Below are 16573 nucleotides of genomic sequence, written 5' to 3' on the forward strand. Positions count from 1 at the left end.
ACCATTACTGGAAATATGTATTGTAGTCCCTTTGCCATTATTCTAATACAATGAAAATTAACAAAAATTTCACTTAATATGTATGAGGTTTCATAAGTAATCCAGATATGATGTTAGGACAGCATACAGAAGGATAGATATGCATAAGTTATAAGAAGATGTCACACATGTATATAAGAGACTTGAGCACTGTGTCTTTTGGCATCTACAGGCTTCTCCATGCTGAAAGCCTGCTATATTCCATTAGTGTATAGAAGAAGCCTTAATTTTATTTTTTTCTAGCAAAATTTCCTATTGCTTGCTCTGACTTTGAGTCTGTACCAAATGCAAATTATGGTGGATGAATTTCTTGCTATAGCAATTTTGGATAAATTGCCTTTACTTATTCTCATTTTATGGTCATCAATGATTTCCACATTTACATTAGTCACTTAAACTTAAAAGAGTACACTTCACTTACTTCATTTTGTGTATGTATGAGACAATTTCAGATAATTTCTCTTGTGGATTTTGCATCTACATTATTTATTACAGAGTAACTATACTAGTAGAAAGTAGGGCACACATCCCTATAACACAGCTTCCTAGAAAATTGATAGGTTTATCCATTAATTGTATACACAAAATGAGATAGGAGTACTTACCATAAATGACTTATAAACTTCACTTCATTGGGACCATAAGGATTCATAAATGTTTCATTACTGTTAGCCTCTGTCTCTTTAGATATCATGTCTGTTGAGATAAACCCATGATATGAAATAACTATAGTCCTAGCTCCTGAAAATACCCAATAAATGATAATAAATGGGCATACCTGTAACCTCAGCATTTGGAAGGAGATAGAGTGATCAGAATTCAATGTCTTTGGCCTAAGCAATAAGTTTTAGGCCAGTTTGAACTACATAATCTCTGTCTCAATATAAATAAAAAACAAACAAAAATAACAACAACAAAATACATAGAAGAATAAGTCTAGTTGATTTTAGCCTCTGGATAAGATTACTTTTTTTTTCTAAAACAATTTCAAGCTAGCTACTTTTCTATTTCTGTGAAGAGATAGCACAACCAATGAAATTTATAAAATAAAGAGTCTATCAGGAATTGTCAGTTTCAAGGGTGAATCTGTGGCCATTATGGTAGGAATCATGGCAGCAGATAGACATGTATGGTGCTGCAGCAGTAGCGGAGAGCTCACTTAGTTTATCTACAAGCATAAGGAAGAGAAAAAGAACCACTAAGAATGGCTCTAGTGTTTTGAAATCTCAGCACCCACCCCCAGTGTCATACCTCTAACAAGGCCATCCCTCCCAATCCAACCCAAACAGCTCCATCAAATAGGGATGAAGCATTGAAATTTATGAGCCTATATGGACTATTCTTATTTACATCACCACACAAGTCAGTACAGAACTTGATGGAAAGCCATATTCACAAAGCTTGTATGACCAGTAGGTACAATTATATTGTCAGTGTAAGATGCAGCTCTCAGACCTATTCTTCTGCTATTATTTTTCCATTTCCTTTCATATCCAAGCTTAATGATTTGTTCATAATTATTATAGTATATACTCTCTTCCTTGATACAATCAATTTTCAAAAGCTTAAATATGTTTATACTGTATGTGTAACAATAAATCAATGATGTTCAATCAGTAACTTATAGTATTTTATACTAATAATTCCAGTAGGTCCCAAATATTGCAATATAATCCTTGAAATACTTTTATTTAAAATATGCTTTATAAGACATTTCTACTCCTATTCATTCACCTCTCTTCATACAGTTTTCAGCTGATGATCATATTTTATTTGTATTTTTATTTTACTGAGCAAATGAGAGACACAATAAGATACTTTCCATGCTTGTATAATGAAATCCACAAATCAGTTATTTTGACATATTTTTCTTCTTAAAAAATAGTGGAGATTATTATCAGTCAATGTTCATGACCTTAAAATCCCATCCATATTCATCTTCTCAGAAGTTTAAAACATTTTATTATTCATATTCTATCCTGTATCACTAATCTCTCACTGAATCATTCTCACCTGCATACATATAAACAGAGATTGTTCTTAAACAAACACACACACACACACACACACACACACACACACACACACACACAAAATACTCATTAACAAGTTATAGAATTAACACTTCCAAGATTATGAAATTGTGTAATATACTAATTGATACATAGTACTGTGTTTTTTAATTGCTACCTTTTAAAGATTGCACTAATAAAACTGAAGATTTCCAAAGGAACTAATTAATCAATAATGTATACATTAGCCTTTTTATTAAGACTAATGTGCATCTGATTATGTGTGATATAGTTGAATGACCCAAAATTCTATATAGGGTTATCTAGTGTCATTCTTTATTTGTATGTATATTTTTTCTTTGTGTGTGTATTTGTGTAAGTACATGTGCAGGGGCATGTGGAGACAAGGACAACTTCATGAGTCATTCTTCAGCAGCCACTCATCTTAATTTTTTGAGATAGTATCTCACATCAGATATTAGCTGTCATACAGTAAGGAACATCATTGGAGTAGAAGCTTGTAATGGCTCAGATTTCTGTTAACAAATAATAGATGAGAAATTGTGTACTGTTGCTGTTTTTTAAAATTCTTGCCAAATGTAATGTCTATCTTCTGCAAACATAGTCTACATAGAAACAAAATTACCAAAAAATTATCACCTACTTTCAGTGAATTTGGTTACTGAAAGAAATGAAAATATTCAATTAGAAAAATGAAAAAAATGCCAAAAAAAAAACAGTCATCAGAAAAGTTAATGATGTAATGAAAATATAATATCTCTAGTTTTTACTAAGGTCTTTAAGTGTCTTGAAAATTTTTGTCAAATCAAGAAAATATTGTAATCAAGTTCTGTTTAAGTTCATATTTATTATTTTATTAAGGCTGAATAAGATGGTAATGCCTTGCAACATATTTCATTTGAATATAAGTTTGCTTCTGCTTTCTTCATCCAATAAGTACAGCAGAATTGTCCTTAATAATCAAAATTTTTTATATTTAAAAATGGTTTTATTCATTTTACATACAAACCACAGGTCACTCTCTCATCCCTCTTCCCCCCCCCCCCCCCCGACCTTCCCTCCAATCCACTCCCTGGCACAGCTATATCTGAATGTAATGGCAGAAGTCATAAGGCCAGCACAGTTGCTTGACAAAGACCCAGCAAAGCTGAGACACATGATAGCTTCCATGCCACCCTTGGTTTTCATCTCCACCTGTTACATACTTGAGGGACTTTTAATATTTGTATAATTGGGGGATATTTGATTGATGGAAATTTTGTATGCATCATTTAAGACTTTTCCCAGGAGCATTGCTTCTAATCTTCCTCAGGAAAGTCTTGAACATACTATCCCTCTCACTTCTAGAGAGATATTCTTATCTACTTGAAGGTTTTCCTTATGCCTTGGAGGTTGTGTCACATAAAGAAGCCAGATGTCCCTTCATGAGGCTATGAGATATTCTTGAAACATCAGTCCCAGTAGTTACACAGGGACAAGATACTCAAAACAAAGTAAACTTTAAAAGGTCAACAAGATTCAGTGGGCCAGAGAAGTTGGCCACAGTTCAGATTACAAGCCTCTTCCCACTGTACAATCAGATGATTATATGGCTTATACCTCTTCCCCACACAGAGGTATATTGATGAACAATATAGAGTGAAAAGATGATAAAAAGAATGAGATGTCAAGACCTCCCTTTCTTAGAAAGTTAGCACATACAGAGCCACTGTGGTGTCATATGATCAAGGCATAACAGAAATGCCAGGATTTGACATATAGACAAATTCTATAAAGATATAAAATATAAACATTGTATTATACCTGAGTTTGAATAATAACTGTAGCATCTTTAGCCTGTGGGTTTTTCCTGGGCACTCTGACCATTACATGGCAAAATGCCTACAGTGGCTTGAAGATTTTGTTCTGGTCTAGTGTCCTTGAAGCAACCAAAGCTACCAGCCTAAGAACAGGCTGTCATATGCCTCTAGATTCTTAAAAAAAAATGGGTTATGGGGTTAATGAGTAAGAATGATAACTCTGTTTATTAATGATGTCAAAACTTTAGGGAATATGATTGGGAATAAGTCTGTTCTGTCACAGTTTATTAATGATGACTAAAAGTTGAGCAAAAGGAAGTGAAACACATGTCCAAAACCAAAAATTATATAATCTATGTTTTGGAACATCATGGATGTATTACTGCTTACTAAATTCCATATAAATAAAGAAGCACTCTGTGCACTGTTAGTCAGGCTGTAAGAGTCTCATGACCACCATGGCCTGGCTCACTTTCTTCCTTAACAACTCCTTCCAGCCTATGCTGGGACCCTTTCTACTGCTGGGGATAACTCCTAGCAACCACCATCCCCTCCTCCAAAATCATAAGTCCTCCCCTAGGGGGACAGCAATTCCTGATACATTCAATTAAGGCAAGACAAAGCCCCTCTACCCTGTATCAAGGGTAAGCAATGTCTCTGACCATAGGTAATGGGATCCAGAAAGCCAGCTGATGCACCAGGGATAGTAACCAACCACACTGCCAGAGGCCCATGAAACAGACCCACCTACACAGCTGCCTCCTGTATGCAGAGGGTCTAATTGGGTTCCATGCAGATTCCACCACTGTCAGTCTAAAGTTTGTGAGTTCCTATGAGATTGGTTCAGTTGTCATTTTAGATTTTCCAATCATGAACTTGAGACCCCTTGCTCATATAATCCCTCTTCCCTCTCCTAGACTGGGCTCCCAGAGCTCAGCCCAGTGCCCAGTAGTAGATCTCTACATTTACTTCCATCAGTTACTAGAGAAAGCTCCATGATGACAGGGTATTCACCAATCTGATTACCAGGGTAGAGCAGTTCAGGCATCCTCTCCACTAATACTAGGAGTCTAATCTGGGGTCATCTTTGTGGATTCCTGGGAAGTTCCCTAGCATCAAATTTCTCCCTTACCCCATAACGTGTCTCCTTCTATCAAGATATCTCTCTCATTGCTCTCCCATCCCAGACCTCCCCAAACTCAACCATCCCATTCCGTCAGGTTCTCATCCCCCATCACTTCCTCTCTACTGTAGCCCCCTCCTACATCCCCGTTTACTCTTGGAGAGCTCCTCTGTTTCCCCTTCCCAAGGTAATTCATGAGTTCCTCTTAGGGTCCTCCTTGTTTTGCAACTTCTCTGGAGCTGTGGATTATAGTTTGATTATCCTTTATTTTACATCTAGTACCCACTCATGAGGATCACCTAAATTCTTATATCAGCCATTCTATGAAGGAAGGCCAAAGGTAACATCAGATTCATTACATTTTCCCTCAGAAATTTTTAATGGCATCAGCCTGTAAATGAAAATTGTCCATTAATTGAAAAATATGATGGGAGGCATATATCTTAAGTCCTGGACATTCCATGAAGGGATGGAGGAGTCCTTTGTTTGACTCAGGGTTTCATTCTTGTCCTGTCTTCAGGAGCCTCATTCATCCTCCTGGATCCTTCACCTTGTGAAGGAGACACTAGCAGAAGACAGTTTTAAAAAATGAAAAAGAAAAAAGCCAGATATCTAGGTCTATGGAAACCTAACTCTGATCTTGTACAAATGATTTCTGATAAAATTGGCAAAGCTCTAGAGTAAGGGCACTGTGCCTTACCACCAGATGCACATGACTGTTGGCAGCTTAGAGATCCTGTTTGTCAGATTTGTCGCTGTGGATGTTATACATCAGGAGGGATGATGAATACTGGTCTTAACCTCAGGAAAGACACTTCTTTTAGGATGGAAATATAGTTGAAAATTCATGCAGGTATCCTGTATGGGTATTGGACTTCTCATCCTGGAAATATTGCCTTTATTTTCTAGTAGAGGTAACATCATGGTAAATTCCTTAGTCACTATTTATCCTTGGCTTCATAGAGCTGCCACCAAAGTCCATCTATGAAAATGATATTGTGTAAAGACAGAGTTACTTTCCATAAGAAAAAAAATATTTAGCAACGTTATCTGACGCAGTGATCTTGGAAACGAAGTACCAAGAACACTTCTGTATGTGTTTCGTCCATTCATCCATCTATGGTTAAACGCCTGGGTAATAACTTGGTTTATATGAGGGAAAGCCACCAATGTACAGACACCAATCCTCAGAGTTTCCATTTTATTCCATACTTGATTAGATCAATTTTAGTAATCAATTGATCAAATGCATATTAATTTGAACAAACTATAAGCCAAATCTCTTTCTCTTGGCACCTGTCATTCAATCCACAACTTCTTAAACTATGTAGGATACAGACCCAGCTTAAGATTGATCAGTGATTATACAGGATATGAAAACCTTGGCAATGGTAAGGATTTTCTGAATCTACAGCTACCAAAAATGAATTCAAAACTAAATACTTAATGTATCCCAGGTGTTCCTGGCAGTGCTCATCTGAGTTGCACTTTGTGACTTAATTTTAGCATGGAATCTAAAAACTAAATATGCATATTTGTACTGTGCATCCCATAATTCCATAGAAATACCAACAAATGCTCACTGAAACTCCTAGCTCAGATTTGAGACATTGTGTATTATGATCTTCAGTTATTAAGTCTGCTCTTTTTCAGGCACATTGTTTTATTTCTGGAAAATAAGCACTTTCAATACACACCTTCCATAATTCTTTACCACATATCAAATTAGTACATAAACTGTGGCAGTTTAAATAAACTTACACTTCCATGTTTGGCAAGCAGAGAGTGGCACTACTTGAGAGGGATTAGAGGTGTGGCCGTGTTGAAGTAAGTGAAGTCCTGTTAGAGTAAGTTCATCACTGGGGGTAGACTTTGGGCTTTCAAAAGGCTATACCAGTCCCAAGGTCTCTCTCTTCCTATTGTCTAAAGATCCAGATATAGAACTTTCAAGGTATTTCTCCAGCACCATGTGTGCCTGCATGTTGCTGTGACCTGTCATGATGACAACAAACTAAACCTCTGAAATTGTAAGCCAGACCCAGTTAAATACTTTCTTTTATTTAAAAAAAAAAAAAAAAAGAGTTGGTATGTTCAGGGGACTCATCACAGCAATGGACACTAATTAATACAGAAGTTAGTATAGGCAGTGGGTACTGCTATGACAGATCTGGCCATGTTGCTTATTGGTAGAATGTAGATTTTGGGTTTTGGATTAGAAAATCAGTTGAATGCAGGGTTTACTGGGCCTTCCTAGTAGAAACATGCAAGACAGTGCAGAGGGTGATTTGACTTGTGGGGGATAAGCTAAAGAAATTTAAGAGGGAGTAACACTAGTAAATGGCCTAGAGACTACTCTTGTGATATTTTGGCAAAGAATATGGCTGGTTTTGCCCTTGTCCAAAAAATCTTCCTGAGGCTAAATTGAAGAGTTCTGGACTAGTGAAGCTGGCAAAGGAAATTTCAAGACAGAAGGAGATTTCACAATCCATTTCTTTCATCCATGACTCTAAAGCCAGAACCACACATGGGCAAAGCTACCAGGGTCTTTTGCCATCTGGGGCTAGAACTATTTCAACTACATTTTAACCACCTCTCTGTTTTTGCTGGTTTCCTTCACTGCTCAAGTTTTTCTTTAATGACTTCTCACAGTTTCAAAGCTCATCTCCTTGGGAGTCTTGTCCTAATGTCCCTGCTCTCTTTATCCCACTTAGCAGCAAGCCTTTCTATAAAGCCTTTTTATCTCCTTGAGCACTAAACGTAGCTCTATTACACTTCCTGATGCTTTTTTTTTTCCCCTCAAACTGTTCACTTTATATTTTTTCTGGCTCAGCTTATACCTTTTCATTATAGATCTATGTAATAACCACACAACAAGTCAGTACTGGATTTCACTGGGAGACTCCAAGATGTTGGAGTTGACAGTCATGGTATACCTGCCAAGGAGAGCTCCTAATACATGGTGGAACCAGCCCAAGAAAGAGAAATGTCTTGCAGTCAACAAAGCTGAAAGGAGTTGGAGATCTGAAGAGCCCTTTACCATCAGACATTGTTGTTTGAACTTAGATGGTCTTTTAATAAAAAAAATAAATAAAGTAAAAAATACAACAACCCAGAGCCAGATATCAGAGAAGCAGAACTGCCAGCCACTAGTTCTTACGTCTAAGAAATCCTCAGCCTAAAGAGAGTGGTTTTCTTTTTTCTCATGCCTTATATAGATTTCTCTGCCCAGACATCACTTCCTGGGATTAAAGGCATGTGTGCTTCCCAGTACTGGGATTAAAGGTGTGCTGCACCACTGCCTGGCTCTGTTTCCAGTGTGGCCTTAGATGCATAGAGATCAAGATAAATCTCAGCTTCCCGAGTGATAGGATTAAAGGTATGTAGTACTACTGCCTGACCTCTATGTCTAATCTTGTGGCTGGCTCTGTCCTCTGATCCTCAGGCAAGTTTATTAGGGGGCACAATGATAAGACATGGAGATACAGATTTGAGAGTTTGGTCTGCTGGTTTTAGGTCTTGCTTTGGTCAAATATCTCCTCACTGTGCTCTCTTTCCCCCCCCCATCTGGAATGGTAAGAACATTCTGTGCCATTCTGTTGTACATGTGATATTTTTTTAAATTTTACAGGGAACTACAGTTAAGACATTGTCATGAGTCTCAGAACATATTTTGGACTTTTGAACAGTCTAAGACTGATAAACTATGGGGACTTTTGAAGTTGGAATGAATGTATTTTTTGCATTATGATATGGGTACCAGTTTATGAGGGCCACGGAGTAGAATATAGTGGTTTGAATAAGAATGGCCTCCATAGGATCATATATTTGAATGCTTGGTTAACAGGGGCATGGCATTACCTCAGAGGCATAAGAAAGAAGACCTTGTTGGAGTAGCTATGTCCCTGTTGAAGAAACTGTATCCCTGGGGTGGACTTGGGGATTCCAAAAAGCCAACCAGAGCCAGTTTCATCCCTTTCTTGCTGCCCAGTAATCTTGCTGTAGAACTCTCAAACTAATTCTTCAACCCAAGGTCTAACTACTTGCCACCAAGCTCTCTGCCATGATGACAATGAGCTAAACCTAACACTAAGATAGTGTCAATTAAATGCTTTCCTTGGCAAGAGCTGCTGTCTCCATAATGCCTTTCCACAGTGATAGAACACTAAGACATTAGCAGTTTATATTATGGTAGAATACTTGATTTTTAATTTTTGTTTTATACATACATACATACATACATATATATGTATACATATATGTAAACATACACACACACATGTGTGTGTGTGTGTGTGTGTGTGTGTGTAGCTTGCTTCTTTGTGTCAAAAGAAGGTCTCATGCATTAGAAGCTTTTTTTTTAAACCTTGTTATGCAGTCGAGGATGATCTTGAACTTTGAATCTTCCTGACCTCACCTCTGAAGCACAAGATTATGATTCAGGGCAACAGGTAGGATATTCAAGAGGAGGTTTTGGTAAGGGTCCAGGATTGATTGTGTGCCAGAAGCCAGAGGCCTTGAACCTGATCAGCAGTATATTATACAATGAACATTTCCAAGTGAAGCTGTTTGGACAAACGCTATGAGATATATAGCAGCTCCCAATGCTGCTATGATGAATCAAGAGTAAATGAAAATATGTGAAATACAGAGAAGCAAAGGATTGTTGTTGATGTTGTCATTTGCTTTTTGTATATTTGTTTGTTCTTGTTTGCTTGCTTAATTAGTATTCTTATTTGTATTTTTTATTTCTTGTTTTATTTTTGTTATTTCTTTTTAACTTTTTGTTGGGGGGAATGTTACAAGGATGAAGGGTGCATACAGAGGGATAGGGAAATGAATAAGATTGGGTGCATGATGCAAAATTCCCAAAGAATCAATAAAAATACATTTAAAAAAATAACTGTGTGCTTTTTTTTTTTTTTTTTTTTTTAACATTGTGTTGGGAGAGTTAAAACCAGGGCTTTGTGCAAATATTCTGCCAACTGGGTCATATTTCCAATTCTTTTTTTGTTTTGTTTTTTTGAGACAGGGTTTCTCTGTATAGTTTTGGTGCCTGTCCTAGATCTTCTCTGTAGACCAGGCTGGCCTCAAACGCACAGAGATCTGCCTGGCTCTGTCTCCTGAGTGCTGGGATTAAAGGCATGTGCCACCACCACCTGCCCATATCTCCAATCTTGAATGCTTGATATTTTAAAAAATTGTCCCTTGAGTTGTTCCCTTGCATATCACTAAAACTATTCAATGTATTTTGGCTTGCATTCAGGATAGAATTTCCAACATAGTTCAGTTGGTAAAATACTTGCCTAAAATGTATAAGGGCATGAGTTCCATCTCTAGTACCCTGTGCAACCTGGTGTAAGGGCTTATACATGTCTAAAATCGTAGCCCTCAGGAAGTGGAGTAAGAAGAAACAGTAACTCAGGATCATAGTTAGCAGCATAGCATGTTTGAGGCCAGCCTGGGCTACATGAGACCATGTGAGATTCTGTCTTGAAAGTAAATAACAAACAAACAACAAGAATAACAACAACAAAGGAAACCCAGTCTGTCTCTCTCTCTCTCTCTCTCTCTCTCTCTCTCTCTCTCTCTCTCTCTCTCTCTTTCTATATATATATAGATATAGATATAGATATAGATAGATAGATAGATAGATAGATAGATATAGATATAGATATATGCCTAGTGATATTTAGATTTCATTTATATGAAAATAAATATTACTAGGCTAGTAATATTTAGATTTCATTTAATTACATCCACTTAACAGGTTAATTTCTTAGAGTCCAACTGAAGTATAAATGACAAGAATTTAAACAATATTTCCTAACAACAGAATATATTTTAAATGAGTCCTAGCTATAAAATATTGTTCTCTTTCCTGGTAAATGACACATACATCTTTACTTAAGATTTTGAGTACATATGAGCTTAAAAAATATCCAGTGATTTGGGATTTAAAGTGTTCATTAATTTCACTTGCTGAATCTTTAAGTCCAAGAACAAAAGGTCCAAGAGTTAGGTGATTTTGTTTTCTTGATATAACACAAAGAGTATTCTAGAGAAGGGGTTCTACTAAAAGCATCCCTTTATCAAGACTCTAGCCTGACAGACCTAGATGTTCTTGGTACACTTTGAATAACTCTATGCTTTCTTTTAAGAATTTATATTCTACCATTGATACTGTACTTTTTCTTTTGCTACTTTTGCTTAGAAACTCATCCTGAAACTTTTATACCCCATCATTCTTGATAGACCACAATTGTCTTAAAAATTACAGCTACTAAATCACAAGAATCATTCTTTATTTTCCAAGTAGTATTTCTGACTAAATATTGTTGATTTGGACTCATTTCTTTTTTTCAGGTTAAATGAAATTTCTCCTCCAGGTGGAACAGAGGGCTTCTCAATTAAGTCTGATGCATTGGGTACATATTGTTTCATAAATAACAAAAAGCAATTGTGCTTTGTATGCTATACCAAAGCCTGGTAAAACATGATAATTACAATGAAATATGGTTTATGGATTATTATTTTCCTTTGCATTGAGTTGATGAAACAAAGAGCCATACATATTCTATTGTTTTGTGTTGAATGTAAGGATTGGGATTGTATGGTCATGGCAAGACATGTAACCAATAGTAGCTATATATAATACATATGTATGTATGCATGTATGTATATATGTGTGTATGTTTATATAAATATATGTATATATGTTCATTAGATGTTATTATTGATTACTTATAATTTTTATGTAAACAGAATGACCATTTACAATGCCTTCATCGTATTTTATATAATAATTTTTTTATTCAATATTTCACACTCCTTGATTTTTCTCTAGTAGAAATATTTGTTTATACTCCATCTGCTGTTGGCTTAGTTGACTCTATCTCTTCTTTTCATACTTTAATAATTTTAAATGACTGGATTCTATTTTGTTTTTCTTTCCAAATCAGTACCTAAAACAGTTTTGGTGTTGGCTAATGGTTGAATTCATGCATAAATAAATGAGGCTAGATAATCCAAATATACATGATGGTTAGGAGATAGTCATAAGAATGATAAGAATTTATGAATATACCTCAGAATAACTGTAGTGAACCAGTGAACAGTAGCCAGGTGAGAAGATAAAGAATAAATCTTATTGCATTTCTATATAGAACACTTCTACAGAGGATCTGAGTTTTTCTTTTCTTTTTCTTTTTTTTTTTTGCATCCTATTTTAAAGTTTTCTATTATAAGATCTCTTAACAACAGCCTACTGATTGCATGCTAATATACCTGGTTTCTATGTCTGCAATTCTCCATCCAATGGTAAAATTGTTTAAGTGTTAAGAGGTGATAGCTACAAGGAAGACAAAGATACCATTTTCTACTTTCCCCCGCATCATTAACTTACCTCATGAGTGGCACACATTATTTAATCCCTCTTGTTCAGGTAGCTCAGGTGTAAAATTAGGTAGAAAGCTGTAACTGATGGTCCACAGGAATTGTGTGATTAAAGATGCCCGAGCAAATTAAGTGAGATTGAATTTAAAGCTCCCCCTGGGACTGGAATGAACTCAGACTAAACACTTCACAAAGTTGTTGAAGGTTCTATGACTATTGGAAAATGACTGATTTCTCATGAAGTTCCATGTTTTAATGGGAGAAAAAGCATATTGATAATGTCAATTTATTTGCTGTGGATATCACTCTGTATAAACTAAGTGCTGATTGGCTAGTAGCCAGGCAGGAAGGATAGGGTAGATGGGACAAGGAAGAGGAGAAGGCGGGGAACAGGAAGGCTGGGAGGAGACACTGCCAGCCACCACCATGAGAAGCAATGTGTAAAGACACTGGCAAGCCACAAGCCACGTGGCAAAGTATAGATTAATAGAAATGGGCTAAATATAAGAGTAAAAGCTAGATAATGGTAGGCCTGAGCTAATGGCCAAGCAGTTTAAATAATATAAGTGTCTGTATGATTATTTTATACGTGGGTTGTGGGACTGCTGTGGGCTTGGTGGCACCTGGAGAGAAGCTCTCCAGCTACATTTATTTTCATGAAAGATGGTCTCTACCTTCAGTTTTCCCTAGGAAGCTGTGGGTCCCTGACTTTACATATCATGGCAAATCTTCTGAGGTAGCCAAGCTCTTGGTTTAGTTCTCTGATGATTTCAGGCTTCCCTCCTCTCCACTTCCTTTCTGTTCCCTCTCCTAACATTTTCTAAGGATTCCTGTTTTAAGATCATTCCACAGTTACTCCCTGCTTCCCCTTGCTCTTCCTCTATGGTCTCCTCTTTCCTCTCTTTATTTACTACCTCCTTGTCCTCTTCCTTCGATTCCAGTTAACAATTCTGTCTTTATGCAGACTTGTTTAATGACTATAAACCTAGAAAAAGAATAAATTTGGAAACTTGCATATTTTTACAACATACAATATATCATCTCTGCCACCGCTGACACTAAAGGAAAGGCCCATGGAAAAGAGCAAAACAAAATCAGTGATGGAAGACCAACAAGACAGAAAGAGTTCATTTCAGAAGTTTAAAGGCAGAGTGAAATTTGACACCTCATCTGTCTTTTTTTTTTCCTGAAAAACTTATAATGACTATACTTATAGCAGAGATCTCAGATGAACTTTTTTTAATTAAACATATCGTTTTGGCTGGAAATGTGAATGTGTTATTCTCGTTTTGTTAATTACTAGAAGCAGATTCTCCAGAGAGCTAGAGAGCTGTAGCTGTGAACAGCTCCGTGCATTCATTAAATTGAGTTTAAAAGGTGATTTTATGTTTAGATTTAACTTTTGACAACATCTCAGCATTTGGAAAGTTTACTTTAGCGTTACCTGATCTTTAAGCTGACCACATTAAAGAACACAAAGCACTTAAAATAGCAGACATTTCAAATGAGAGCAGAAAGACATTTTGTTGTAATTTGTGTGTGTGTTTTATAGCACAGGCTATCTGGCTTTATTTTTTACAGATATTGTTAAGCCCCATGCCCTGACATGGATGGAAAAATATCTGTGTAAACAACCTCACACATGCATTTCAGTAGAATTTTATAACTGGACTATTATGAATGCAGTGAAGTAAAACACTTTTTAGAGGCCTGGCTCCTTAAAGGTATTTGTAAGCCTTTCATACAATAATATGTCCTCCAGTGGTTTAGAGAATATCAAGCAGTTATCTGAGGGATTTTGAAATGAATGACATCAAAAACATAATTCCAATGTCTACTGGCTCTGAAACAAGGCAGGTCAAATTATAAGAAGACATTGGGATGATGGCAATTTAAAGGAAATGTCCAATTAATTGTATAGGGTTCCTGTTTGATGTCAAAGACATTGTATATCTGTTTTAGGGCATGAAATATTCTTATTAGAAGATATTTTAGAAACAAATATTTCTGGGTGAGTGTTAGTAGATCACATAATAGCACCCGTTGATTCTTAGCAATATGCAATACTTTTTTGAATTAAGTTACTTAGTTGTGGAATAATTGACGACTTTCAGTGTTCTTAGTTACAAAACATGGTCATTTACACTGCCTACCATGCTTTTTTCTTGAAGTATCTCTCTCTTCAAGCCATCACTCACTTTTAGATTAAGTTAAACCATAACTAGCTTGTTTTCTCCATATTCCTTTAACTAGTTTCTCTTCATTTTCATTTCTTTGATATACTTCTAATTACTAGTATTTGTCCAGATCTTTTGTGCTCACCTTCTTTTCTATCTGTGACTGTCAATGCTGGAGTTTTGCAAGCAATATCCATCAGATTGTGCATTATCATACCAGATGTCCTATTACCAGTTTCAATTTCATGCTTGCTTTCTCTATCGCACATCCTATGGACATGGCAAATATTTGATGTTTTGTTTTATGTTTGTTTGTTTTTTTTCTCCAGAGGACCTCAAGATACAGATAGTTTTAGATATGCACCTCCTCTTTCCTCTGAAGAGTTAGCAAGGGTTTGGCTTGGTGAATCTGAGCCATCACAAAAGAAATCCATATTTGTGCTAATATGAAGACACCTCTTCCTTTACCAAGAAACCTCATTGATTCAGAAGTTGAGGGACTTTCTATGTGCAGTGGTAATATGGCCACTTCCCTGGAGAAACCTGCTGGTTGAATGAAACTATTCCTGATCCAAGCATGTAGCTAAGAGAGCAGGGAAGCTCAGGTGTGAGTCCACTCTACTTATAAAATTTCCAGCAAAATTACTTTGTCCTTTTACCATGTGTTCATATTCTATATTACCCTTCTCAACAAATATTTGCCATTCATCAGGAATGGTACCCCTAATCAACAAATGCTTTCAACTACGAACTAGAATCCTTGCATTCCTCTCCCCCCTTTGCCGCCAGATTAGAACTATCAACTTTGTCAATCAATTAAACAGTATAACTTAGCTAGCCTACATGCCTCCCTCTATACTGCATTCTTCTGTCCATATTCAGCACCACTGTTTCTAGCCTTAATTCTTACAAAAATGTCCTAACTAGTACTTGCTCTCTAGAACTTCCTGCCCTCACCCCACACTGCAATAAACAAAAGTTATCAGTCTAAGCAGAAACTCTGTATTTCTTTGGTTAAAAGCAGTCAAACCAGCATTGTTACATTAATATTCATATTTCTGATGATGGCATGTTAGATTTCAATGTGAACTCGAGTTTTCCCTTAAATTTCATTTTATGTCTTTCTAGCTGTCTCTGAACCTCAGCAAATTCTTTTGATTTCCTTAGAAAGTTGCACTCTTTCCTATTGGCCTTAATTTTCTTCCTCTTACTGTGAAACAATTCTCCAGATACAAGCAACCCCAAAGAAGGAATAATCTTAGCTTACAATTCTTAGTTACAGTCCAGCATAACCAGGGAACCTATGTCAGGAACTAAAACCAGCTGGTCACATCATGTCCATACTCAAGAGGAAAGTGACATGAGCGTATGCATATTTACTGACCCCACTGACTGGGACCCAAACCTGAGGAGTGGTGCCCCCCACCACAACCGGTTAGGTCTTCCCACACTAATTAATACACTTAAAACACTCACTCACAGACATGCCCAAAGCCAATGTGATCTAGATAATACCTCAGTGAGACATTCTCCCTAGGAGACTTTACAAACAAATTTACCATCACACTACCCAAGCATGTGGCCTATCTCTGATAATGGAAAAGGTGTCTCCCCAAGAGCACCTGCTCTTGGCTATTTTTCTGCCACTCACTTATTTCAATTGCAAAAATGTTCATTAATACTGCATTTTTAAAAAACACCCATGTCTATAAGAGGCTTTCCACAGTCATACTGTGTAAATTAAGTCCTCTATTTCAACATTGTGGTTTGCATTTGATTTTTTTTTTAGAAAATATTTTTGTAGCTATCATTTATCTACATTTTTTCATATTCATTCACTAGATTATAGGGCCCATGTATGAACTGTCTTACTCAGAGTTGAAAATTTATAACCATCTCATAAAGGTTACAAGTGAATTAAAGGATTGACATTCTGCTTTACTATAATATGCAAGATGGCATGAGAAGAAAACTTTAACGTAACATTTAAAACTGAAAAAGGTTATTTAT

This window comes from Onychomys torridus, chromosome 3 (assembly GCF_903995425.1).
Source record: "Onychomys torridus chromosome 3, mOncTor1.1, whole genome shotgun sequence".
Lineage (NCBI taxonomy): Eukaryota > Metazoa > Chordata > Mammalia > Rodentia > Cricetidae > Onychomys > Onychomys torridus.